The sequence below is a fragment of the Podarcis cretensis genome (assembly GCF_951804945.1).
Source record: "Podarcis cretensis genome assembly, chromosome: Z".
NCBI classification, from domain to species: Eukaryota; Metazoa; Chordata; class Lepidosauria; order Squamata; family Lacertidae; genus Podarcis; species Podarcis cretensis.
The window spans coordinates 5,530,713-5,557,751 of NC_137184.1; the positions used below are offsets into that span (position 1 = coordinate 5,530,713).

The following is a 27,039-nucleotide window of genomic DNA, read 5'->3' on the forward strand; positions in this document are numbered from 1 at the left end:
GGGTTTAGAAGCCAGAATTATGGTACATCTTAGGGAGAAGAAAAATGTTCCTTGTGGGTTTAGAAGCCAGAATTATGGTACATCTTAGGGAGAAGAAAAGATATGGTACATCTTAGGGAGAAGAAAACCCTACACCCTACACAAATCTGGAATGCCAAAGGTGGTTGGATGGCATCTTGTACCTCTTCTTCCAGCAACTCCTGCAGCCAGTAGCAGAGCAACATGCTGCAGTCCCCGGGGTGGAGAACAGATGGGGTGGCGGGCTGGCGCGAGTCCTGAGGGGTGGGGTGGGTTGCCCGAGAGGATGTGGTGCACAGCGTGGGGTTGCGCGTCCCAGGGGTGCGGCCACAATAGCACCCTTCCCCCTAAAGGTACCCGGTGCGGCACGCCCCCCGCCCCCCCTTCATACGCCAGTGCCTGCAGCCAGGTTGGTGCCAAATGTACTGCTTTCTTTTCCTTTTGACAACATCAGTAAGGCCAAGAGGAGGACTTTGTTGTCTGGGCAGCCCAGGACCTCAAAACACGCTGCCTAGGACAGCAGTTGTGTGTTATAAGCTCAACCTGATTGGTGTAAAGTCCCTACAGCTAAAGCAGGTGTTGTAAGTTTGAATTTGACTTCACCCTCAAAGGCACACTCTTCTATTGTCTCCTGAGACAGACAGATGTCAACAATAAGGCACAGCAGATCTCCTCATTGAGAATGGCTCAATGAGAGCAAATGCTATGTTACTGTTCCAGAATGAAAGACTATTAAACCAGATGGACCCTTCAATGTTTTCATTCATTGTGGAAAAAATGGAGATTCCTAGTGAACAATGGGAATGTTTACACATGCTCAACATGGTAGACTTTCTCAGACTGTGTGGCAGCCACAGCTTTCAGGCCCTCTGTATGGGGTTGTCACCCCACCACACATTGCAAGAAGGCCATAGCAATGTGAGTAGTCTTGGCTATTTCTCTCCCATTCTGCATCCTGTTTCTCACCATTGCTGCAAACCCCAATTCTGAGTCAGACAGCAACTTCATGGCTGAAAAGCAAATGACAGTGCTATTAGCTATCCAGTAGAGAAAAGAGATTAGGTGTGGAGTGCCTCCCCCTTTCCTTTTTCTGCACTCAGAATGGCTTGGAGGCCAAGGAGAAAATGGATCAACCAAGATGCGGGGGGGGGGGCATGTGGTTGAGGACAGAAAGGCAATGTGTAATGGAATGGAAAGAAAAAGAGGTGAGAAAATGAAATGGAAAAATAGAGATGTACAGCACAGGAGAATTTCACTGAAATGAGGTTCTCATCAAATCCACTATGGGCTTAAAATGGGGTGGGGGATTCCCTACTGAAATCATAACAGGATTCTGTGATGCTGCTATGTTTGAGTGCCTATTTCTCCTCCTGTCCTTACTCCTCTTCTGGATTAGATTACCCTTTGTGAAAGTCCTCCGAAGTTTTGATTGCTTCCTTTAATGGAGGAAATCAGATTCATACATATATCCTCTGACCCAAAGTTGTTGCTGTTGTTGTTGTTTTTTTAAAAAAGAAAAGTCAAGTAAGAAAATTTACAGTATGGCAAGCACCATGATAACAACCCAGAAACTTCAATCCTTGTGATTCCAGAGGCGCAGCCAAGTTCGGCTCCCCATCTGTAAAGATAATAGGTGCTGCAGCACCTTTGAGATTAACCAGCACATGCTTTTTATAGGCAACAGCTCACTCAAGACAGTGGCAGTGAAGCCAAGTTCTCAAGGTGAGAATTAAAGAGGAGGAAGTGTAGGGGGTGCCGTTCCAAAGGAGAAGTGCCCAAGCTTGCCTCTACAGGCTTCTATGAAAGACTGTACATCTTTTGAATGAATTACTGCAATGGGTGGGAATTCGCACAGTTAATTGTCAACTTATTTATTTGGAGGTGGGATGGGTTAGGTAAATGTTCCTAAACCAGATGGTATAAGGTAGCATCCTTGTTGTTTGGAGGATTTTTTATGGAGGGGAAGTGGCAATTTTAAATGGAAGGTATGTGGATCAATGACAAGTCATCTTTGTTGCAGAAAGAAGGTCCCAAGATCAGTCCCCAAGCATCTCCAAGTAGGTCTGGGAAAGTAGCATTTGGGACTTTTTAGTTTACAGAAAAGACAAGTAAGAAGGGGCATGGTAAGGGGGTGAGGCTACATGAAAGTTTTTCTCCCTCTGTCGTAACACAGGAACTCAGGGACATTCAGTGAAGCTGAATGTTGGCAGACAGCTTCTTCTGTCCCTGCATTCCTATGTGCTCTACACGGAATAGAACTTGGAGGAATCTCTTTTGCCCTGAAAATTATAGAGCCTAAACTTTGCAAAAAAGCAAACATTAGGTTCCCCCAACATTGCTTGAAAGCAGCTTTCTCTTCCCCTCTGCTCACAGCACAGTCTCAAAAGACCATTTGAATCATAGCATCTGTTCGTTCTCCTGCCCCTTGGCCTTCTTTCCACAAATTGCCTCTCTCATAATACTATAATCCACTGGGGCCATTCAAAGAAGCTACGTCTTGCAAGATTCAGGACAAACAAAGGGAAGCCCTTCACATAGCTGAACTGTGGAACTTGCTCCCACAGGAGGCAATGATGACCACCAAGTTGGATGGCTTTAAAAGAGTATTGGACAGATTCATGGAGGAGAAGTCCAACAATGGCCAATAATGATGACTCTGATTTGCCTCCATGGTCAGAGTCAGCAATGTTTCTGTATATCAGTTGCTCAAACCCACAAGAAGGAAGAGTGACATTGCACTCAGGTCCTGCTTGTAGGTGGCCACTGTGAGAACAGTCTGTTTGACTAGCTTGGCCATTGCCTCATCCACCATGCTGTTCTTATGTCCTCTGTTTGGAACTCTGGAAACTGCTGCTGGTCAGCATAGGTAATGATCTGACTCAGCTCCCTGTCTTTGTGTGGTCTATTTGGACTGAAAACAATGATATTGCCTGTCTTCCGTTCTGATCTCTTCTTTTCGTTTCCCTAAATCGTTTCTTCTATTTCCACCCCAAGCTTCATGCAGGATGCTTGATAACTGTGATTTCTGTTTGCTGCCTGGCTGAGGTCATGGAACTTTCTTCATTTTCTGTTCTATTGCAAAAACAGCCTCTGCATACAAGAAGCTCCATTAGTAAATATTGATGCATGACAGGTTTTGGGTGTGCATAGATTACCCGGATGTGTCAAGCCACAGGAATGACAGATAGCCCACTGAGTTGTGAGATCTCATGTTAATGTAAGGAAGAAAAGTCAGTGGATGCAACTGGGGCAAGGGGGTGGAATATATGATGGCAGGTCCCATCACCAAATCTAAGTCACCAAACTGGAAAAGAAAGCAAGGTGGAGATTCTCCACTTGAATATATCAAGGGTCTTTTTAGCATGTAGACTGAGATGGAAGAAGCAGGAAGAGAGGGAGAACACCAGCCCAAGGTCACTCAGCAAGGGCCAGACCTGATATCGGTAGAGTCTGCCCTGCCCACTTGAATCTGCTGGTCTCCACATCTGCCTACCTTCTAGGGTTGCCACCTGTCCTGTACAATACAGGATTGTCCAGTATTCCAATTTAAAATGCTAGTCCCATATTGATACAGTTTTGTCCTGTATTTCAGGTCTTCTCTCTCCCTCTCTGCCAAGTTAGGGAACCTTTCCAAATACATGTGTTTGAAAGGGTATGTGAAAGGTCATGTATTTAAGCTCTAGGTAGCCAAGCACAAACAGTTTTACAAGTGTGTGTGTGAGAGAGGGGGGGGGGCGGGTTGCAGTAGATTGTAATGGGTTGCTTTGAAGTCACTTCAACACCAGATGAAAAAATAAATTGCCACCCAACCACATGACCTGGCCTGGTCCTGTATTTTACCAGAACAAAGGTGGCAACCCTATTTACAACCCTTTCCAGTAAGTGTCACTGCTTGCCACTTTTCTCCTTCTTAGACTCAGCATGACCTTTGTAGAATACATCGCCGGGGTAGGTCGGTGGGGGGGACTAAACCAGAATTAGTTGGCTGTGCCTGTCTTTGGCTCTCAATCCATCTCCTGTTGTGTGTCCTTGCCTTCTGCCCAACCAGTCTGAATGGGCACCAGGAACCACTGACTGATACAATGGGACTGTCATTCACATGCCTATCCCATTTGTGTATGCAGCAGAAAGCGGGGTCTTAACATATTGTTCCCAGAGCTGGCAAAGAGGAGGAGGAGGAGAAGGGAATGAGAATAGTAATACAAGTGTATGAAGAAAAGACAAATGAAAAAGCCGGTTACCAAAGTGCCCTGACTGATCTCTGCTTCATAATTGAAAGATTGGGGTATTAAAGGGACACAGTAGGCCTGTAGGAATGGCAAGATCATTTGTGCAAATGGTAATTTCAGTATTCAGCCTATCATATCCATAAGCCTAATGTGCTTGGACCTGACATGACTTATAGTAAATTTCTCCTCCCAGGGGGCTTCATGCCAGTTTGATGCAATGCTTGGAAATCAGAGAGTAGTGGAGTAACTCAAGATGTTTCTGTTCACTCTTTCCGTCATTCTCTCTGCTGATGGGCGAAAACCCGGTCTGATTACGACAGATTTGAAGGAATTAAATGGAAGAGCCATGCAGTAGAGAGAGGGAGGGAGGAGAGAACTGCTCCAGTTCCAGGAAAAGCTTTTTTGCTTGCTGCTACTTACCACCGAACATCACAAATCTTCTTGGTAAATAAAGACATGTTGCTTCATCTCAACACGTGCCTGTTGCTGAAGTGCTAATCCCCTGGAAAGTCTGCTCCCAATATTCTTCATGCATAGGAATGTAGGGGGGGGGGAGGATTTGATTCAGATTGTATTTATAGGTGAACCTACATACTTTGCACTTTCTGGAGCAATACAAGACCTAAAACTCAGCCATCCTGCCAAATTTGAAATGCAGTTTTCCGGCCAAATAATGTGTATACAGTGGTACCTCAGGTTACAGACGCTTCAGGTTACAGACTCTGCTAGCCCATAAATAGTACCTCAGGTCAGTGGCGTAGCGTGGGTTGTCAGCACCCGGGGCAAGGCAAGTAATTTGTGCCCCCTAACCCGTGGATTTGCGCCCCTTAGCCCATGGATTTGCGCACCCTAACCCTAACCCCCAGATGTTGCGCCCGGTGTGGCCGGCCCCCCCTGCACCCCCACGCTACGCCACTGCCTCAGGTTAAGAACTTTGCTTCAGGATGAGAACAGAAATTGCGAGGCGGCAGTGGGAGGCCCCATTAGCTAAAGTGGTACCTCAGGTTAAGAACAGTTTCAGGTTAAGAACAGACCTCCAGAATGAATTAAGTTCTTAACCCGAGGTACCACTGTAAAACCATATGTGCCAGGGTGAAGTGGAGAATTGAACTTAAGGTTGGAAAAACAAGAAATCAGAAGAAACCAACATGGACAGATTGGCCATCACTTCTTCTACCTTATGGATGCACTACTCAGCTGCCTGATCTTTTGAGCTTCTAACACAAGCCATTTCAGGGCCTAAAATTGCAAGCAGGCAATGTCAATCCCAATGTCAAGACCTGTCAATCCCACCCCCACCCCCAATGTGCAATGGAAAGATTTTGTTTCAGGAGGTATTCTTTCTGAATCTTACTTTGAAAATAACAATAAACATTATTTACTTGGTTAAACTATGGGATCTGCTCCTACAAGAAGTAGTGAAGACCAGTAACATGGATGAACTTAAAAGAGGATTAGACCACCCTGCTCTTCCTCCCAGTCAGGTCACTCCAGTCTGATGAAACTAAACAACAGGGGAATTGACACTTGGCTTCATCTCTAAATCTAGCAGTGCAGAAATGGTTCCCCAGATGATAGTCAGCAATGAGGTTACCAGCTGGAGTATTATTTCCCCACAACACCCAGACATTTACTATTCTCTGCCAAGCCTGTCATCTCATGCTTCTGTTGCTAATTAAATGAACTAGAGTCCAAACAGGTTAACAGCTAGGAAACAACCTGCATTTTTCTTTACGTATGTTTCATTCTGCCATACACATTCCATGCTTAGTTACCTTGCTTCTTTCCACATGATCTACTCCCTCTTCCTTGTTCATCCAGAAATTAGAGAAGGGCGCCATCAGAAGGAGGAGAGGGGGGAGAGTACTATTTAGGAATGCTTGAGGAATTCAATTTCTGTGAATTCCAGTGCAATATGACCTTCATCTACACCTCTCGGACTAACGTGCGCATCAGAATGTAATTAGTCTTTTGATTTCATACATCTCCAAATTTTGTGATACGCTTCTTGATTAAAACTATCCACAAAAGTGCATTTAAAAAGGCATGCTTTAAGGTTAGATATTTTTAGAAATGCATACATTGAGATAAACTTTAGGAAAAATATATTTTGTGATAAAATGTATGTGTTTAAATATGATGTTTGTTTAGTTTTTTTAAAAAAATGCAGATTAATGCAGAAATGGGACAGGATGGAGTTAAGAATGGCAACATGAAACATTGGCATGGGACAGAAATAAACTGATCCATCCATCCTTATGAGTAGGAAGAAGACCCATTCATCCATAGTCTTGTACCAACAAATCATTCCCTCTTATTATCAGCACTGAAGCTGGGAGTGTTGTTGGTTAGTTTTTAAGCAGGAGTTGGAAAACCATCTGTCATGTATGATCTAGATGAGATTCCTGCATTGCAAGGGGTTGGACTAGATGACCCCCATGGTCCCTTCCAACTCTAAAATTTTATGATTCAGTGTAGCCAAAACAGCACCACTCAAGCACAAAAAAGAGGCAGTCTTTGGGACAGGGGTAGACCACATGGCTGAGAAAAGTACAAAAATATTTTGGGGAACTTGTTGGGAAACTGTGTACGTGCAGCTACTCACACAGAGTCAATTAAGTTTTGGCAGGCAGCCAGAAGGTCATATGAAGGAGTAAGTCTGCCTGGTGATAACAGAAACATGGAGACAGCTCCCTGATTGGTCAAGCTCTCTCAAGGGAGTGATAATTAATGGCCTACTAACTGGAATGTTCAGTAGTTCAGTGTTCTGAGTTCAGAGGTTCAGAGTTCTGTGTGTCAGTGTAGGAGTTGTGAGTCGTGTATGAAAGAGATAGCAAAAGATCTGTGTTCTGTTCCTGTAAATAGTCCACTGCATATAATAAATACCTAACTACATGTTCCTGGTTCCTGCTTCGTCTATCCTGTCTGCAGCCAAATTGCCAATTGCTTCCGTGGCTTCTTCTTGTACTCTGCTAGGTTTTGCTAAGTTCCTGCAACTAGTCAGAAAGTTGCAAAACACCAATTGGTTTTACCAATAAAACTCACACCATTCCTAGTCTTGACCTTGTTGTAGACACTGAATCCTCCAAGACAAACCAGACATCCCATAGCTTGATTACCTTGAGGAATGGATGGAGTCTAGTGGGAACCAGTTCCATTAAAAGTTTGCAGTGAATTTTGTGATGCATTTCTCCAACCAATGTTTACGAAAATGCAAATATTAGGGGAAGCTGTGCATGAAAATGAAAACATTAGTGAAAATAACATAAAAGTTTATTATATTAAGGGAAATTGTTTGCAAAAATGTGCACCTTAGTCTTATAAAAAGGTGTTCATTAAGATAAATCCACACTAAAATGCTAATAAGTTTTCATGAGAACTTTTTTTAAGAATGCAAATTTCTACAAACTTTGGAGACCTGAATTTAAGCTTGAAAAAAAGAAAAGCTCAGAGGACAGAAATGAGCAGATCCTTCTATCCCTACCTGATACTCCCATACTGCCTACAGTTGCAGCTGGGGCATGGTCTAGGCGACTACAGCTTATTAGGCGTTGCCTCTCGAGCCTTCTGGTTGCTGAAAAGAACACAGGTCTCTGGCTCCTTGTTTTCCCTCTTTGGTGTGGTGATCTAGCTGAACTCCTTGTGAAGTTGACCATGAACTGTTTCCTGACCAGCTTCTGGATCTTCTTTGGAACTAGATTGATTCCCTGTGTTGGACCTTAGTTTGTTTGGGCTCTGCTGCATGTGAAACCCTGTCTGTGTTGGTGAGTACTCTTGTGAGAGACTTCTACCTTCTTGGACTGGGTCCCACTGGGCACTCACTGGAGCATGACCACTCATAAGTTTTGGTGGGATGGAACTGAAATATCCCAACAGGAACTGACTATTGAGGCCCATGGGGGTGGGTTCAAAAATTGGGACAGGGAATGGAATAGTGGGACTGGAATTCTAAACAACAAAACTCCATGTTGCAACCTATTTTAAAACCTGTTGCATACTTCAGGATCTGCTCTTGATAGTAAACAACAAAATCAAAATAAACCAGAATTCGCTCCCTGCACTAAAATTAATCCATTTCACTTCCCAAACTCTCTTCAAAGCTTCCTTTTTTAAAAAAAAATGCTGAGACATTATGATCCACTCAAAGCTCACTGCCTCTTTTTCTAAATCCCCTCTGTCATGGAAAGGAGTATTGGGAGAAGCTATATTTAAGGGTCTTTAGAGGAAAAAAACTCAGCCACTTTAGGAGTACAGTTGTCTGCCAGATAGTGACCTTTCAAATCCTTCACTTCCATTTCACATTCCTCTTTTCAGCACTTCCCAAATTGCTTCTGATTTGGGGACTGGGTTTATAAAATGTGAACAGAAACTTCTTTATGGAGCAGTGAAAGGCAGGCTGAGGCATTCCCAGTGAAGGCTCATTCACTGGGACAAATGGGGCACTGTACCACCAAATGCGGGACACGGGTGGCACTGTGGGTTAAACCACAGAGCCTAGAACTTGCCGATCAGAAAGTTGGTGGTTTGAATCCCTGCAACGGGATGAGCTCCCATTGCTCGGTTCCAGCTCCTGCCCATCTAGCAGTTCAAAAGCACATCAAAGTGCAAGTAGATAAATAGGTACCACTCCGGCAGGAAGGTAAACGGTGTTTCTGTGCACTGCTCTGGTTCACCAGAAGCGGTTTAGTCATGCTGGCCACATGACCCAGAAGCTGTACACCGGCTCCCTCGGCCAATAAAGCAAGATGAGCGCTGCAACCCCAGAGTCGGTCACGACTGGACCTAATGGTCAGGGGTCCCTTTACCTTTACCTTTTACCACCAGCTGCAATCTCCCCTCAACTGACTCCCACTTCCCTGCCTTCTTACCTACAACCTGTTCAGGAAGTGGGGTGGCACTGCCTGTTAGCTTCTACCTCCTGAGTCTCCTGCTGCCTGTCATTGGTTCTAGCTCCACCTCTCCCTGGCTTCCTTGATTTTTGTCCTACCAGCCACAGTGGGTGCCAGGCACCAAAGGGCACTCCTCAGAAATCCTGGAGAGCCACTGCCAGACAGTGTAAACAATAACTGTGTTAGATGGACTGATTGATCTGCCTGGTGCAAGGCAGTTTTGTATCTTTCTATGTTGCATGGTTTTTCTGGGCTCTCCCACAGGGCTGACCCATCCATGAGGCAAGGTGAGGCAACCACCTCAGGTGGCAGAATTCACAGGAGCAGCAGATCCAGCTTCCAAGAAATGCATCGCCTACTGCTGCCACTGGATTAGAGGATTCCTATCCTCCTCAAAGGGGACGCGTTTGGCGCTGTGGGTAAAACCTCAGCGCCTAGGACTTGCCGATTGCATGGTCGGTGGTTCGAATCCCCGTGGCGGGGTGCGCTCCCGTTGCTCGGTCCCAGCGCCTGCCAACCTAGCAGTTCGAAAGCACCCTCGGGTGCAAGTAGATAAATAGGGACCGCTTACTAGCGGGAAGGTAAACAGCGTTTCCGTGTGCGGCTCTGGCTCGCCAGAGTAGCTTCGTCACACTGGCCACGTGACCCGGAAGTGTCTGCGGACAGCGCTGGCTCCCGGCCTCTAGAGTGAGATGAGCGCACAACCCTAGAGTCTGTCAAGACTGGCCTGTACGGGCAGGGGTACCTTTACCTTTACCTTTACGCTCCTCAAGCCATCCTTAACCCACCAAATTATTATGAGAGATGAACAGATCCATCTATTTCCAGTCCATATTGGTTTTGAATATGTTTAATATTTATTCCATTTATGCGTTTAAAAATGATACAGAAACATGGGGGGCTGCACTTGAACAGTCTCTATATCCCCCTAAAATATGCATTATGCATGCACTTTTTGTATTGCATTGGCCTCCGAAGTATGCAGTTCTCAATCTCCTCCTAAGATATGTTTATACACATTTTGTGAGCTAAGAACTGCATTGCAAAATTTGGAGGAGTGTTGTATCATAAAGGTGATAGCGTTGTAATTCATGTATTAGTCCACAGAAGTGAGAATTGGGGCTTGTCAACACTTCTACTTACTCCGTGCCTAGAAAGCATGGGTCCAAGTGGTTTTCTGCTTGTCCTGCACTTTCTAGGCGTGGGTCCAAGCAGTTTTACATTTGTCTCACAGCTTTCCCCTGAAAAACCCACTCTTTACAGCTGAATCAGAAGAAATAGAAATCCATGGAAAACCCAATTGCTATTTGGTCCAATTCAGCAGGGCAAACAGAGGGATGGAAGAGCATTTAGTCTAATTCACTTCAAAATTCAGATCAAATGAAATTCCCCTCTATCCCTAATCCACCATTTTCTCTCCTCATACAGTACAGTGGTACCTCAGGTTAAGTACTTAACCTGAAACTGTTCTTAACCTGAAGCACCACTTTAGCTAATGGGGCCTCCTGCTGCCGCTGCACCGCTGGAGCATGATTTCTGTTCTCATCCTGAAGCAAAGTTCTTAACCTGAAGCACTATTTCTGGGTTAGCGGAGTCTGTAACCTGAAGCGTATGTAACCTGAAACGTATGTAACCCGAGGTACCACTGTATGTGTTAACTGGATGCTACTAAATCATATCCTGAAATGAAAATGAAGCTGAATTGTCATCACTGGCTCTTGTTTTGATGAATTCCCATTCTCTCTTGCCCAGCTTCCTCCTCACTGAGGTCAGACCTTTGAGCATGAAGTATATGCAACTTGACTGCAGACTAGAATACAGACACATAAATGGACTGACTTGAACTCTTAGAGTACAATCCAGACTATTCATTTGGGACCATATAAGTCCAAGCCACCAATGCTTATTGTCTTTCCTTTCTATATGTAGCTGGTAGGAGCAAAATAAATGGATGCCGTTTTAGAAAGGAAGAAAGGAAGAAAGGAAGAGACCCATAGCAACCCAGGCTAGTGCACTTCAATCCTTTCTCCCTATGCATTTGTTCTGTGCTACTGGCCGGTGCCCTTTCCAACTGGCTAAGCATTTGCATGCCCTGGAACTATTGAAAAGAGTGGCTGAAAAATGGTGTGGAACTGCTGATAAATAGCCCTAAATGGAAGCAATTTTAGCTAGGGAGCCCTGAGGCTGTCTGTGACTCTATTTCTTGAAGACTATAACACTCCAAAGAAAAGGCTCCTGGCTACAACAAAGTCCTAAAAGACAGAGTGATTGGATAATTTCCAGTGAAGAGAAAATATCTTCAGCTTCGCTTCTCTCTTTAATGATTGTGTAGGTCCAGCTGGTTCTCTGCACTGGCCAAACAAGAGCCTGGGTAGCTTAGTGAAGATATGGTCTTTCGCCAACTTTGTTCTGTCTGTGTATCAGCAAGTTTGAGGTATATGTTTGTATTGGGACACATTCTCTCTTAGAGCAGCAGTGGGGAACTTCTATCCCATGGGTCTAATTAGACCTGCACACCTGTCTGCGCACCAATACACACCCATTGCCCATCCCCTAGGGTTATCAAACTGTTCAGAGCTGACCTGAATTTTCCAGGTTTCCCTGGCCCTCTCCAGGTGACAGGGGGAGGGTTTAAAACTTCACGTGGGCAAGAATGCATTGTGTGACCAGGCGGCGACCACCCCAGCCCCCAGAAATGAATAATGACTCATGACAACGTGTTATGGAATTAAAATTTGGCCACAGCTTTATTAAACTCTCAAATGTAGAAAGACTTTGGCTTAGGCATTGGATTTCCTCCCGGGGGAAATGGGGCTCATCAGGGTAAATGGGATATGGGGGTGCTCTGCAAGATGTACAGTATGTGTAGGTAGGCAGCTCACCCCATATATCCGCACACAGGGTAAGTTCACTGACAAGCTTTCAGTGTACAGTGGTACCTCGGGATGTGAACGGGATCCGTTCCGGAGCCCCATTCACATCCTGAACAGAACGTAAGACGCAACAGCACGTCTGCGCATGTGCGGGTTGCATTTTGCCGCTTCCGCGCATGCGTGTGAAATCATTTTGAGCATCTGTGCATGCGTGAGCGGCGAAACCCGGAAGTAACACGCTCTGTTACTTCCGGGTTGCCGCGGAGCACAACTCAAACGCGCTCATCCCGAAGCACATTCAACCCAAGGTACGACTGTATGGCCAATGACACCCATACATATAACCCCTTTAAGAGGAGGACCCTGGAATCGCCGCTGCAGGGGGGTGAGTCACCACTTTAAACTGCCCCCTCCCCATTTTAGGGGAGAAAAGGCTAAAGGAGTCTGCTCAAAGCCTTAAACCACCAAAGTTGTGACAAATTGCTATGGGGATGACAAAACCTGCCAATGCAGGAAAATTTCTTCCCGGCTCTTCAACAGCAGCCAGTCAAGCAGTGCCCACTAAACAGGAAGAAAAGGGTTAACCTGTAAACAAGAAACATTAAACAAAGGGAGGGTTGGGTGGGTGGGTGGGTGGGGGGTGGGAGAAGCTCCTGAGCCAACTACCTGGCTACTGCTGGCTCCTCCCCCTATTTATGCGACTAGCCCCACCAATACAGTACTGAGCTAGGTGGACCAAGAGTCTGACTTGCTATAAAGCAGCTACCTATCATTTGTGGGCAATCTTCCAGGGCCACATGCTAGTGAGTAGTGAACAGGACCAGAGACAAAGCAACAGCTTCTATGGTTCCATAGGAGAGAACTATTTCTCATGGGCTTAAGTTTCAGGAGGGCAGACATCAGCTCAACTTTAGAAGACACTTATTGATGCTAACAAGAGTTGGACAATGGAACCATTTACCTATGAGGTGGTAGACTCTCCCTTTATGGAGGTCTTTAAGCAGAAACCATCTGTGGGAGAAACCCTAGCTATGGATTTCCTATGTTGAGCATGAAATTGGGCCTACAAGACCAGCTTTATGATTCTGTACTTCTATATATGATCTCTTATAGAGGAAGAGGATCTCCACCTGTTAATGAAACCATCAAGAAGCAGGAGTATGTTTCATACTCCTGGTTCAGATATTGCTGATTTCAGAAACATTTATTTTATTTTTATTTCTTTGTTAAATTTCCACACCACCCTTTATCTGAGGATCTCAGGATGGTTTAGAATATTAAAAAACAAAACATATTAATTAAATGAGTTGTTGGATCTATGAAAGCTGATTCTTGTAATGGCATTGTGGGTGAGCACAAACATATATGCAGTATGTATTTATGATGCCTCAGACCTTTGAGAAATTGATTGTTAAGCTCACCATGCCTTCCTAAAAATCAAAGCTCAATCAAGGATCTGTTGAAGATGCTTTTGGCATGGGCTCAAAGAGAGATATGTTTTTCTTTTCTTTTCCTTTTTAAAATTTATATAACGTATTGGTTCTAAAAGCATGCATGAAAACACACAGCCTGTTAGGGAATAGTTACACTAGCTGTTTATATGAAGAACAGAAGAAGAACGTTAGGTAAAAGTAAAGGGACCCCTGACCATTAGGTCCAGTCATGGCCAACTCTGGGGTTGTTGGCCGAGGGAGCCGACGTACGGCTTCTGGGTCATGTGGCCAGCATGACTAAGCCGCTTCTGGCGAACCAGAGCAGCACACGGAAACACCGTTTACCTTCCTGCAGGAGCGGTACCTATTTATCGACTTGCACTTTGACATGCTTTCGAACTGCTAGGTTGGCAGGAACAGGGACTAAGCAATGGGAGCTAACCCCATTGCGGGGATTTGAACCGCCGACCTTCTGATCGGCAAGTCCTAGGCTCTGTGGTTTAACCCACAGCACCACTCGTGTCCCTAAGAAGGTTAGATTAGGCCAAAGCCTATCTAGTTCAACAACCTCTTCCTACATACAATATGCCTATGGGAAGCCCTGAGTGCAAATTCTCTCACTTTGTGATTCCCTGCAACTGATATTCAGAGGCATAGTGCCTCCAACAGTGAAGGCAGAGCATAGAGGTTAGCAGCCATTGATAGCCTTACCCTCTATGAAAGAGTTTGTCTAATTCTCTTTTAAGGCCACCCATATTGGTTTGCCATCACTACCTCTGAATGTAAAAATCATTAATATTCAGGGGTAAACAGTGGAAGGAGAAGGAGAAGAAGTGTGCATGCACACGAAAGCTCATATTGATAACAAACTTAGTTGGTCTCTAAGGTGCTACTGGAAGGAATTTTTTTATTTTGTTTCTGCTACGGCAGACCAACATGGCTACCTACCTATAAGTGGAAGGAAAACATAGCCATTGTGGATTGTAGCTACCGATAATTTTATCCTGCAAATGGCCTGTACGTAGCATAAACAGAGAATTTTGAAGCTTGGGTTGATATTTCCGGGTTAATAAAGTCTAGAACTGGGATGAATTATTTTGGGTAAATACTTTTAGTAACCTATTTTTTGAACCGAAATGGGATCAGTCAGCATTTTCATTAAACTACTTTATAAGTGAAGTCATCTTTCTTCATAGAGATGAGAGAACTCATCAGAACAAGCAGCTGCCATTATTGTCACAAAGAATGCTTTGCTGGAATGATGTTATATCTGTAAAAAACACACACAAAAAAAACCACTGGGGCCTAATTTGAATAGCAGAGTGTTTGGTATCTGGTGGGCGGGGCTTGTGTGTTCTGCTCCGGAATCAGCCCCTCCCTTCAGTGTCTGTTCAGTTGAGTGTCAGTTAAGAGGGAGCAACTGCCTCTTCTTGTTTCTTGCCTCAAATTTGCTTCATGTTGTTGTATTTAGTTTAAGGTTACCAGATTTTTTTCAATGAATCCGGGGACACTTTTCAACTTCAATGGATTTTGTGTGGTGACTGATTTGGAAATCCAAGGACTGTCCCCAGGAAACGGAGACGTCTGGTAACCTTAATTTAGTTTCTCTCATTTGATTCTTCATGTTTGTAGTCTCAAAGTCATCGTTGACCAAATGGAAAGTTGGGCTGGGTATCCAGTTATTGTTTTCCCCCATACTGTTAATTTGCTAAGAGTTTAATGAATGCATTAAACCATGTGCAAATTAGTTTTTTGTTTTTTTTTAATGGATTGCTTAGTTGCAGATTGAAAGGGTATGATACATCATCATTGGCTCAGTGGGAATTAATGAGCCATTAGGCCATCTTCTGTCATGGAGACCAGACTTATGAATGATCCCTAAGATTCCACATGCAAAGCTTGTACCGGGTCCCTCTGTCACCCTCCCCATACATCTCCCCCCCCCTGCACTTGCCTGCTCATTCCTCTGGTGTCACTGATGTATGTGAAATAAAAATGTAGTTTCTGCATCAGTTTTATAATGAAAAGTAGCCCATTGTGGATGACGAATACTGTTTACGGTTGCCAGAAAAGAGGATGGAACGCAGAGGAAATATATTAGTGGAGAAGAGAGTGGCTTTCTTGTTCCTTAGGCTGTTATTTTGGTCCCATGAAGACACAAAACCTCTCTTCCTTCTCTTTTCATCATACCTCTGCTTTTGGATCACTACATAGCAATAATAAGCCAAGGTGCCCCACCACACATTATCTATTCTAAATGAAAGAAGTCTTTCCCAGCGGTCCAAGACCTCATGCTCCAAGCATTTTTACCAATATACTTCTGGGGCAGCAACTGGACCAGAAGATGGTTTTGTGGGTTGTTGATGGATTTATTTATTTGCACAATCTGCTAATGATAACTAGGTGCACATGAAAGCTAGTGCCATCTTTTTGAGAAACATTGTCCTGAGATTTGCATTGGGATAATAAGATGCAGAGGTGCTCACTGGGAATGGCTGTCACCATTACGCATATGACATGCTCAAGAAGAAGAAAAAGAAGCATATTTGCTCTCCACAGTTAGCTTTGTTTGCCCTCCATGTGTAGCTGATTCTAACATGGTCAATCACACATTTGCAACATGGTCTCTGATTGGCTGTGATTAGGACAGAACCAAAGTAGCAGCAGATCAGGATGAGGTGGGCAGTAAACAGACTAGCATTTTTCATGATCATTCCCCACCCCATAAATATTTTCATGTATATTGTTTTATTTCAAAATTTCTCTCTCACTCAGGCTGGTTCACAGCAATTTAAAATCCCAATTATTTTGATAGACCCCGATACACTACACTACACTACACTACACTACACTACACTACACTACACTACACTCATCTCCAACACCCTAAGTGGGGCAAATAGAAGGCTCTCTCCTTCTGATCTCAAGGTTGTCTTCAACTAATTCCGAGTTGACCCATTGAAATTAAGGTCCCTAACTTTGTGCTGTCTATTAGCATCAATGGGTCTACTGTGAATAGGACTAACATTAGCTACAACCCTTAGGGAGTAAGCAGGGTGGCATGAGAGCAGGAGCTCCTACAGGTATCCTGAACGCATGTCATTTAGGACTTTAAAGGTAATTCCAAATGCTTTGAGCTGTACTGGAAAACTGGTATGTCAGGGAGAGAGTTTCTACACTTGCATTCTCCCTGATGAGATACAGTCCCATCTTCAGGGATGCTTATTTAACATATAGGAACAATCAAAGAAGAAGAAACCTCCAGTTTTAAGTGATTGGGCCCAGCAATCACTCCTGCACATAATTCTTATGCCTTCTCCAATCACCTTCAAAAAACAACTCTCATCAGCCCCAGTCAGTATCGCCACATTGGATACTACGTCATGGCCATGCAGTCTGGGATGTATGGAAGTTGCTATCCAAATCATCAGGAGAGATTGGAGAAGGCTGGTATATCTTGTTTCTAAAGGCTGCATTTGGCTTACTGCAGAGTCAGAGATACCTGATTCTCTGTTAAGTCCTATATACCTGAAGGAGCATCTCCACTCCCATCGTTCAGCACAGACTCTGAGATCCAGCACCGAGGGCCTTCTGGCAGTTCCCTCATTGTGAGAAGCGAGGTTACAGGGAACCAGGCAGAGGGCCTTCTCAGTAGTGGCACCCACCCTGTGGAATGCCCTCCCATCAGATGCCAAGGAAATAAGCAGCTATCTTATTTTTAAAAGACATCTAAAGGCAGCCCTGTTTAGGGAAGTTTTAAATATTTAATGCTGTATTGTTTTTAACACTCGATTGGGAGCCACCCAGAGTGGCTGGGGAAACTCAGCCAGATGGGCAGGGTATAAATAATAAATTATTACTATTATTATAATTAAGATTGGACTTCAGCTCTCATCAACCCTACCTGGCTGATTATCAGGGCTGAAGGGAGTTGTGGAGCATCAACATATGAAGAGCCACAGCTTAGCCAGCCCTGCTCTGGTGGTTATATCAGGTGTAATCAATATGGTGCCCTCTAGACAACAACTCCCATAATTCCTGATCACTGGACATGCTAGCTAGGGCTGATGGGAGTTTGAGTCTAATAATGTCTAGAAGACACTACATTGGCTTCACACAATGCATAGTCAAACTATGGAACTCCTACACTGATGGCAGTGATTGCCATCAGTATGGATGGCTTTAAAACAGGATTGGACAAATTTGTAGAGGATAAGGGTATAAATGGCTACTAGCTATGTATGCATGGTAAGAGGCAATAATGCTTCTAAATATGTTGCTGGAAGCCACAGAATTAGAGAGTGCTTCTGTGCTTGGATCATTTTTGCCAGTTTCCCATAAGCATCTGGTCAGCCACTGTGAGAACATGACGCTGGATGAGACAAGCTTTGGCTTAATGTAAAGGTAAAGGGACCCCTGACCATTAGGTCCAGTCGTGACCGACTCTGGGGTTGCGGCGCTCATCTCACTCTATAGGCTGAGGGAGTCAGAGTTTGTCCGCAGACAGCTTCCGGGTCATGTGGCCAGCATGATTAAGCTGCTTCTGGCGAACCAGAGCAGCACACGGAAACGTTGTTTACCTTCCCTATTTATCTACTTGCACTTTGATGTGCTTTTGAACTGCTAGGTTGGCAGGAGCAGGGACCGAACAACGGGAGCTCACCCCATCGCGGGGATTCGAACCGCCAACCTTCTGATCGGCAAGCCCAAGGCTCAGTGGTTTAACTCACATCGCCACTCGCGTCCCCTTTGGCCTGATGTAGCACTCTTATATTTTTATGCTGCTCTTATACATAGGTATTCTGTAGATGCAGATATATCTCCAATGTTCCATCCGGGATCACCTTCAGAAAAGTGTATAAAGCCTTTTGCATTATTATTTCAAAAGCAATTAAGAATCTATTATCTCCCCCTCCCCAAAGTAGTTTTTCTCCTGTTATTTTTCAAAGTCATTGTAAAAGCTAGCTTGGTTGCTTTTGTGTGTGTGTGGTATCTTTTTATTGAATGTTTCTATGTAAAGAGACTCTAGCAAAAATTGGGCAGAATGAATGCAATATAAATAAAATTATTATTCATCTGTTATCATTGCTGTGCCTTTTCAGCAGGAAAAGCTTGTTTGGGAAAGCGCAACCCCACCACTGCTTTCCCTGACATATTAGTGCAAGCTTTACGAAAGCTTGTAATCCCTTTAGACAACAGTTGAAAGAGCATCAGCGCCTGCCAAGTCTTAAGCCTGGAAGTGAATCCCCCACTGACAGGCTCCAACCTCCAAGTGGGGTTGGGGAGGTATAGACAAGGTGATTTGATTACATGCAACAAGAAGGGAGTTTAACCAAAGTTTTTCCTTGGTTTTTTTCTTCATTCAGAAAAAAAGTTGCATTTTTTTTACCCTAACAAACAGAGTAGAATTTGACAGATTGATTTAAACTGCAGCAACTTATTAAAAATATATAAAAAATGAATATGACTATAAGAAGATAAGAGACCACACACAAAAAAAGCCCCACAACCCGCTGAAATGTTTCCTCTCTATCTCTCTGTGTGCTTGGAAGTTGCAGTGGATATAATATCCTTAAGACAGGGTAATCTGCTCACTTCCTCCTGTCTTTCCTGCAGCACACAGATCTGCTTAGCATTAATATTTCTCATGCTACAGCGAGCGAACACCCAGGGGGGCAGCTGACTCAGTCTGTAGTTGTTCTTTCCCCCTCCATTTCTTTTCTCCTTCCTGTGAACTGCTGAGAAAATTCACACAAGATACACAGTACAAGGAAGAGAGGGAGAGAAGTAAGTGTCCTGCAGCATGTTAAAGATTAATAAATATGATTGTGGCTGGGGGCAGCTGGCAGGGCTACAGGACCCTCACAGGGCCAACTGCTGATACCTGCTCTTCATGCTTCCCTCCAACTAACACCACTTGGTAGGATGTATCTATCCTTTCAATTTCCCATATTGACCTAGTATTGTTCTGAGTATTGTGGGAAATATAAAGAATGCTTAGTGACAGCTGACCACCAAGGCCCACTGATGGATGATGGTATTCGCTAGAGGATTCCTTGCCCTCTTTAAAACTTCAAATCAGCTTTCATGGTCTGGAATCCACTTTGTCAGAAGTTATCTGACAGCGCATAGTTGAAATATGGAACTCACTCCCACAGGAGGTGAGTTTGAATGGATTTAACAGAGGGTTAGACAAATTCATGGAGGAGAGAGCTATCAGTAAAGGTAAAGGTAAAGGGACCCCTGACTATTAGGTCCAGTCGTGGCCGACTCTGGGGTTGCGGCGCTCATCTCGCTTTATTGGCCGAGGGAGCCGGCGTACAGCTTCCGGTTCATGTGGCCAGCATGACTAAGCCACTTCTGGCGAACCAGAGCAGCGCACGGAAACGCCGTTTACCTTCCTGCCGGAGTGGTACCTATTTATCTACTTGCACTTTGATGTGCTTTCGAACTGCTAGGTGGGCAGGAGCAGGGACCGAGCAACAGGAGCTCACCCCGTCGCGGGGATTTGAACCGCCAACCTTCTGATCGGCAAGCCCTAGGCTCTGTGGTTTAACCCACAGCGCCACCTGCGTCCCACAGTGCTATCAGTAGCTACCAACTATGATGGCTATTCTCTGCCTCCACAGTTGGAGGCAGCAATGCGTCTGAATAGCTGCTGCTAGAAACCACAAGAGAGCTCTTCTGCCTAGGTCCTGCTTGTGCGTTTTCCCATTGGGGCGTCTGGTTAGCCACTGTGAGAACAAGATCTTGAACTAGGTATTTCACTGCCTGGTCCAGCAATCTTTTCTTATGTTCTTGATTCATGGGCTTGAGGTTTCTCACCTCTAACCTAGGGGGTTTATGGCTGTGAATATGGTATTTTTACCATATTCACAGCCATAAACCCCTTGGTCAGAGGTGAGAAATCTCAGACTCCTGGGTCAAATGTGCCTCTCCCAGTCACCACCAGCCTGTGGCCCTCAGAAGGTTGCCCTGAAGCAAATGTGGCCCTCATGCTGAAAAATGTTCTCCACCCTTGACCCTAGGTCTTGCTTAGTAATTCCTCCTGCTCCCATACACAGGCCCTTGTCCTTCATCTGCCTCCCCACACCCACCCTTTCCACCAGCCACACCAGTACAACAGCCAACTTTAAGCTCAGAAAGGCTGGAGAGAGAGAGAGGTTTAAAAGCTAAGCCTGCCGCACTACTCAGGCGAGGCTGACGTTACCAGACAGCATTAATTTAATTCCACTCAGTTATGCTTTTAGATTTGATTTGGGGTGGGGGGAGTCATAATATGCTACTGAGAAGTGTGGTGAGGCATTCATAAGCAGCCAGAGAAAGGTTTCCTGCTTTGACAAAGCTCTGGAGTCAAAGCAAGTGAATTTGTGCAAGTATAAAGTCTTATGTGCATTAATGCAGAAGTCCCCAGATTAGGGCAAGGAAGTTTTTTGGAAAGCTGCTACATTTAATGTTCTGGTTATAACAAACAAGATTGATTTGCCTCATTGTCTCAGATATCCATGGAAACTCTCCACAGAGAGGGTCTTGAATATCCTTACTTTTAGGATTTGCAAGTCAGTTACATTCCACAAAGCAAAGCCAGACAGTCCTTGTAGAATGAGGTCAGGGAGGTTCTTGAATCACTGCCTCAATCTCACAGCCTTTGCTAAATAAGAGAGATACCACTCACATCTACAGCTTATGGTTCCTTCAATTGATTTGTGACCACTTGTCCCCTTCTTACATAACACTGGAACTGGGGGTCATGCAATGAAGCTGACTGTTGGAAGATTCAGGACAGGCAAAATAAAATAGGTCTTCACATAACACATAAACTATGGAATTTGCTCCTAAGGGATGTTGCTATACCATTAACTTGGATGGCTCTGAAAAGACGATTATACAAATTCATGGGATATAAGGCTATCAATGGCTACTAACCACAGGAGTTATGTACTATCGCCACTGCCAGCAATGGTATGCTACTGAATACCAGTTGCTGGGAAGTACAAGTGGGGAAAGCTGCTATTGTGCTCATGTATTGCTTGTGAGCTTCCTAGAGACATCTGGTTAGCCATTGGGAGAACAGGATATAGGCGCCAACTCCCTGGGGCACTGGGTGTCTGAGCACCCACAAAATTCCCCATGAAGGGGCCAGGCACCCACAAATTTTGTTGCCAGGGCTATGCAACCTACATGACACCCATGGCCCCAGGCACCCACTGTTGTGGGGCTAAGTTGGCACTCCCGGAACAGGATTATATTAAATTCTATATGGTTCTCACCACTGTGTGTATTCTACCTAGTGCTTTTTTTCCAGGTGATACTCAAGGGTACACAGTACAGACACATTTGTTTGTTTGTTTGTTTGTTTGTTTGTTTGTTTGTTAAAAAGTGTGGCACTTACTGTAATAACTTCATGGCAAGTACCGGCGCCTATTTTTCTTGAAAAAAAGCACTGATTCCGCCCACCACCAGATCAATAAGGTTGGGAGACCCTGCTAAATGGACTAATATATTGGCAAAATAATATTAATAGCAAAGCTTCCTTGCCTCCCAAAGATAAACAGCTGTTCCAGGAGCAGGGGGAGGTGGTCACCAAAATCCACAGAGGCCAAAATGAGAGTGGAGTGAACCTAAATATCCTCATTGTGGCATGCAGACACGTGCTGATCAGTAAACACTGCACAAAATGAATCTTGATGGATGGTTGTATTAATATTGATTATTTTTTGCAGTGTTTTATCAATGAGAAATGGTACATCAGTGGAGCCAGTGTGGTATAGTGGTTAGCATGTCAGACCAGAACCTGAAATACCAGGGTTCAAATCTCCACTCAGCCATGAAGCTGACTGGCTGACCTTTGGCCAGCCACTATATCTCAGCCTAATCAACCTCATAGGGTTGTTGCGAGGATAGAATAAGGAGAGGGAGGACATGTACACCATTTTGAGTTGTTTGGTGAAAAGGTGGGATATAAATTTAATAAACAAAATAAACACACACACACACAGTGTGGCCTGGGAGATATACAAATGAACTAAAGGAACTGAAAGCTGTGACAAACAGAACCAGCTCCAGTTAGGAATTAATTTCAGAAACTCTTATAATTAAATATGAACGCAAGAGGAGTAGGTTGAAGGGCAAAGAAAATCAGAGGAATAATAAAAGAATGGTGCAGGGAGGAAATCTTCTCATCCATAGGTCTTACTTTAACCTCTCCCTGTCCTTGTCCCAAAGGAAATGTACATGATGCATTCAAAAAAGGCAGAACTGGGCATTTTAAATTTCAAAATAATTCAGCAGGCAGAGAAAGCATGGTAGAAAGTTCCTGGATCATTACAATAGGCTGCAACCCCTGTGCTGATTATTAATATATATATTTTGAATGTTAAAAGCTTTTTGAGTAGGTCACTTGCTGAAGTGACTGATGAACTGTGCCTTCTGCAAGATGAAGTGTTTTCTGTCGCCTTGACTCTTGACCTCATATACTTTTGCACAGTTAAAAGTTATTCTTCAAATGTGTAAATCATCTCAGCCCAGAATATATTAGAGAGTGTCGTCTACATGGCTGGAAGCAGAAGCTGGCAAAGTTGGGTATTTGCTAAGACTCGAAGACCAGTTAAAGTGCCCACTGTCCTATCAGTGATGCTGTACTTGAGAAGATCAGAGGCAACTTAAAATAAATATAATAACATAAGAAGGACCTTACTGGAGCAGGCCAAAGGCTCATCCAGTACAATATCTTGTCCTCATAGTGAGCAACTAGATGCCCACGGAAAGCCGACAACCAGGACCTGAGCCCAACAGAACTCTTAGCTAGAGCTAGACTGGCCCAACAAGGGGTATTGATCTGCCTTCATTGATGAAGAGCTCCACATCAAAAATTGGGACAGCTGTACCTGGAGAAAATGTGGAAGTGGTCCTGTCGATAACATTCCTAATTCCAGCAAAACACACCTGGAAAATAACAGAGATAATGTCTTCTCCTAGATCTCCTTCCTTCTCTTTCTATGTTCTTTTGTTATTATAATTTCCCCATCTCTGAAATTTCTCTTTCCTTTCTGTTTCTGGCTCAGAATTAATGTTATAAGCTTTGCCCTTTCTTAAGGACAGGTATGCAAATATTGAAACATTCTCATCCTTGCAAAAATCCATCTACAGTGCTACGGCCCTGAAGACCTACGGTGCAGTCCAAGAATATTGAGTGCAACCTACAGCTTCCCAGTGTTAGTGCACCAGGGACACAGTGCAACCCTAGAATACTGAGTAATTCAGTCTTGCCCACCAGAATACTGAGTGACCAGTTGGTGTACACCACTAGAATCCTGAGTAATCCACAGCCACACTGCTTCTGTGTTGCCAAATAGCTGTACACCTTTTGAATAGCAAGTCAGGGCCCATTACACACAACCATTTTTTTGTTAATGCAGTGAAGGTTTGTAATGCAAAGCCTGCAAAGACTTGTAATGCACAGACAGCAATGTTGCTTGTAGGTGGGGGAGTGAGAGAGAGCGTGGCTAGCACATCCATGAAGAAGACTTGGGAGACACCCCCCTATGATCCCCAAACTTAATCCAGCATTGGTCACCCCAACGGTACACTTAACCGAATAATGGCACAGGTATCTATCCCACAGGATGTAAAAAAAATCCATTTCCTGGCCAGACTGAAGGCCAATTAAACCAGTTAAAATGGCCACTCCTGCAGAATACTCCCAGCAACATGGAATGTGAAAAAGGCACTCCCCTAAGATTTATTCAGGGGCTCACCTAAAATTCCTACTTAGCCACTCCAAAGGTGATTAGTAGATGTACGGTATATACTGGAGAGGGGGAGAGAGTACTGCATTGAGCAAAGGTATAAGAGGAGTGGGCTTTGAAAGCCTGCTTATCCACCCAGACCACATAGTCATCCTCAACTCCTCCTATGAGATCTACCATCTGGAGTCTTCTTCAAGGTGGAAGTTGGGGTGTGGCAAAGATGCACCTTCTTTGAGGAGAGAAGAGGCAATCTAGGAATGGACAAATCTGTGTATTTCAGTTTCTCCCCAGTTTGGGCTGACATATTTATTTTTGCAATTGATTTCCCCTAAAATGATGCATTACAGTATGTTGCTAATATCTGCATTATTCTGTATTTTCCCCTGACGTATGCATTTTTGTCCACCTTTTATTGAAGAACTGCATCACAAAATTTTGAAAAGTACAGATTTCAATGAATAGCTGTGTTCACATGCATGTGGGATCATTTTACTTAATTTGCGAAGGATAACCAGCCTCATACAACAAACATGCTTAAGCCTAATTAATGCATTTAAGGAGTTAACACTCCTTAATGTAAGTAAGTTGTCCTGCCAAGCTTAGCTATGACACTTCTCCTTACCTTGGGAGGAAATAGGTAATCAAGCTTATTGTTCCTCCCACCCATCTACCCAAGAAGCTCCACATGTGAAGAGGCTTCAGCTGGTTGCCCCATCTTAGACCCATGGCTCTCAACAGCCTCGCTTGAGTTTCTAACACCAATAAACTAGGAACTTTTTACTGCTTGTAACTAAGCCAAGCTTTTACTGCCTGTGCAACTTTTTTGACTGGTGTATGGAAAAGCACATGAACCAGACCTTTGAAGCGTTTGTAAATAAACAATTTTTTATCTTCCCGAACGTGTGGTCTTTTCCTATGGTGGGGAAAAGGGGAAACTTTTAGTGGCGTAGCAAGGTCAGGTGGTACCTGGTGCAGAAAGTTTATTGTCACTTCCCCACCCCACCCCACCCACTGAAAATATTAAAAGAAGGAAAAATAAGATACAGTTGCAAGTGTTATTTTCTGGTTTATTTACTTACCGGTAACATTGTGAGCATAAGCATTTAAAACCATTTTTTCATGATGGGAATTTCATATGAATGGATTTATTTTTTTTTACTTAATTTTGCTATTTTGCAGCTTTGGCTTAATGTACAAATACAAACAAATAGCATGCATCATAACGTTTACGTTACTTACCAAACTCAATATCATAGAAAAGAGGATAACCACAATGAATCAATGAACTAAAAATGTAACAAAAATAAAATTAGCACGGCACTTATAAGCTTCAGTAATAATGCACAACTAACTCAAGAGAAGGGACGCGGGTGGTGCTGTGGGTTAAACCACAGAGCCTAGGACTTGCGGATCAGAAGGTCAGCGGTTTGAATCCCCGCGACGGGGTGAGCTTCCGTTGCTTGATCCCTGCTCCTGCCCACCTAGCAGTTCAAAAGCATGTCAAAGTGCAAGTAGATAAATAGGTACCACTCCGGTGGGAAGGTAAACCGCGTTTCCATGCACTGCTCTGGTTTGCCAGAAGCGGCTTAGTCATGCTGGCCATATGACTCGGAAGCTCTACGCCGGCTCCCTCGGCCAATAAAGTGAGATGAGTGCCGCAACCCCAGAGTCGTCCATGACTGGACCTTATGGTCAGGGGTCCCTTTACCTTTACTCAACAGAATGATGTGGGGTGACTGACTGGCATGACAGCGGATAGGATTGGTTGTAGGTTGAGTGATGATGAGTCCCCGTTTGTTTACGTCTTGCTCAAGTACAAACTGCAGAGACAGACTTCGGCAAATCAGTGGAAAGAAACACCCTTATCCATACGCTCTCCGCTACACAGCGTCGAGTTCAGCCGAGTTTCGTTGTTGACTGAACTAAAAAGTTTCAATACATATTATGTTGACTTGTTGAGGTTAATTAATTTTCAGACGAAGTTATTAAACTCGTTTTAAATAATATTTTTTCAAAAAAAGTGACGTGAGCTCCCCCATTTTATATTAAAAACACATATTTTTGCCATTTTGTAAAAAAGAAAAAAAAGAAACCTTGCTGATGACACCCGGTGCGGCCCGCACCCACCGCACCCCTCTTCCCACACCACTGGAAACTTTGGAAGGAACTTGAGAGGACATTTCTTAAAGACCTAACAGCCTATATTTCCACATTTTACTTTGCTACATATTTTGTGACTGAAATCTCTGCTGGAGTTCTCTCACCAAAGAGTACTTGCCCCAAACTTGGATCTTGGCATTCAGAAATTATTTCTATTTTCTTTTCTTTTCTTTTCCTGCCAACTATTTGTTTATAACCCATTTCATCCTGTTTTTCTGATAGTGTCTTTTAAAGTGGCTCACGCCAAGTAGACATGCACAGGGAGAGTGAATTGGCTACACCCTCCACCACAAAAGAAGAGGAGAGGTGGTTCAGGTTGGAGTGGAATGTACTGTGGCATATGGGATTGATGGCTAATGAGGTAAGAGGCAGAGTTCAGGCTATTTAAGCTGGCTCCACCCCACAGTCTTCTCTTCTTTGGTTGGCACCTGTCCTCCTGCCCTTTCACAATGTGGGCTTTGCTAGTTGTTCTATTGACAGCTGCGTAGGAATTTTCTGGGGAGCTCCTGATTGGCCTTGTGACTCCTCTTTTTTGTCTATTCCACACTGTGGGGCATTGTGTTTTGAGAGGGGCTTCCCCCCTCTTAATTTGGCTCATTTGGTAATTAGCCTGGGCAGGTGAGAGGATTTAATAAATGGTTGATTGAATACCTGGGGCACTATTAGCTTTTGGCCTGGTAGGCATACTT

General features: G+C 44.1%; 1 long non-coding RNA gene across 1 annotated transcript; it reads right to left on the reverse strand.

Annotated features, from left to right (window-relative positions):
• Positions 1-762: 762 nt before the first annotated feature.
• On the reverse strand, positions 763-6,081 carry LOC307207962. Its single transcript, XR_013834896.1, has 2 exons — positions 6,023-6,081; positions 763-1,028 (listed from the first exon to the last, which is right to left on the reverse strand). It is a non-coding gene; the product is annotated as an uncharacterized lncRNA (long non-coding RNA).
• Between the last annotated feature and the right edge of the window lie 20,958 nt (positions 6,082-27,039).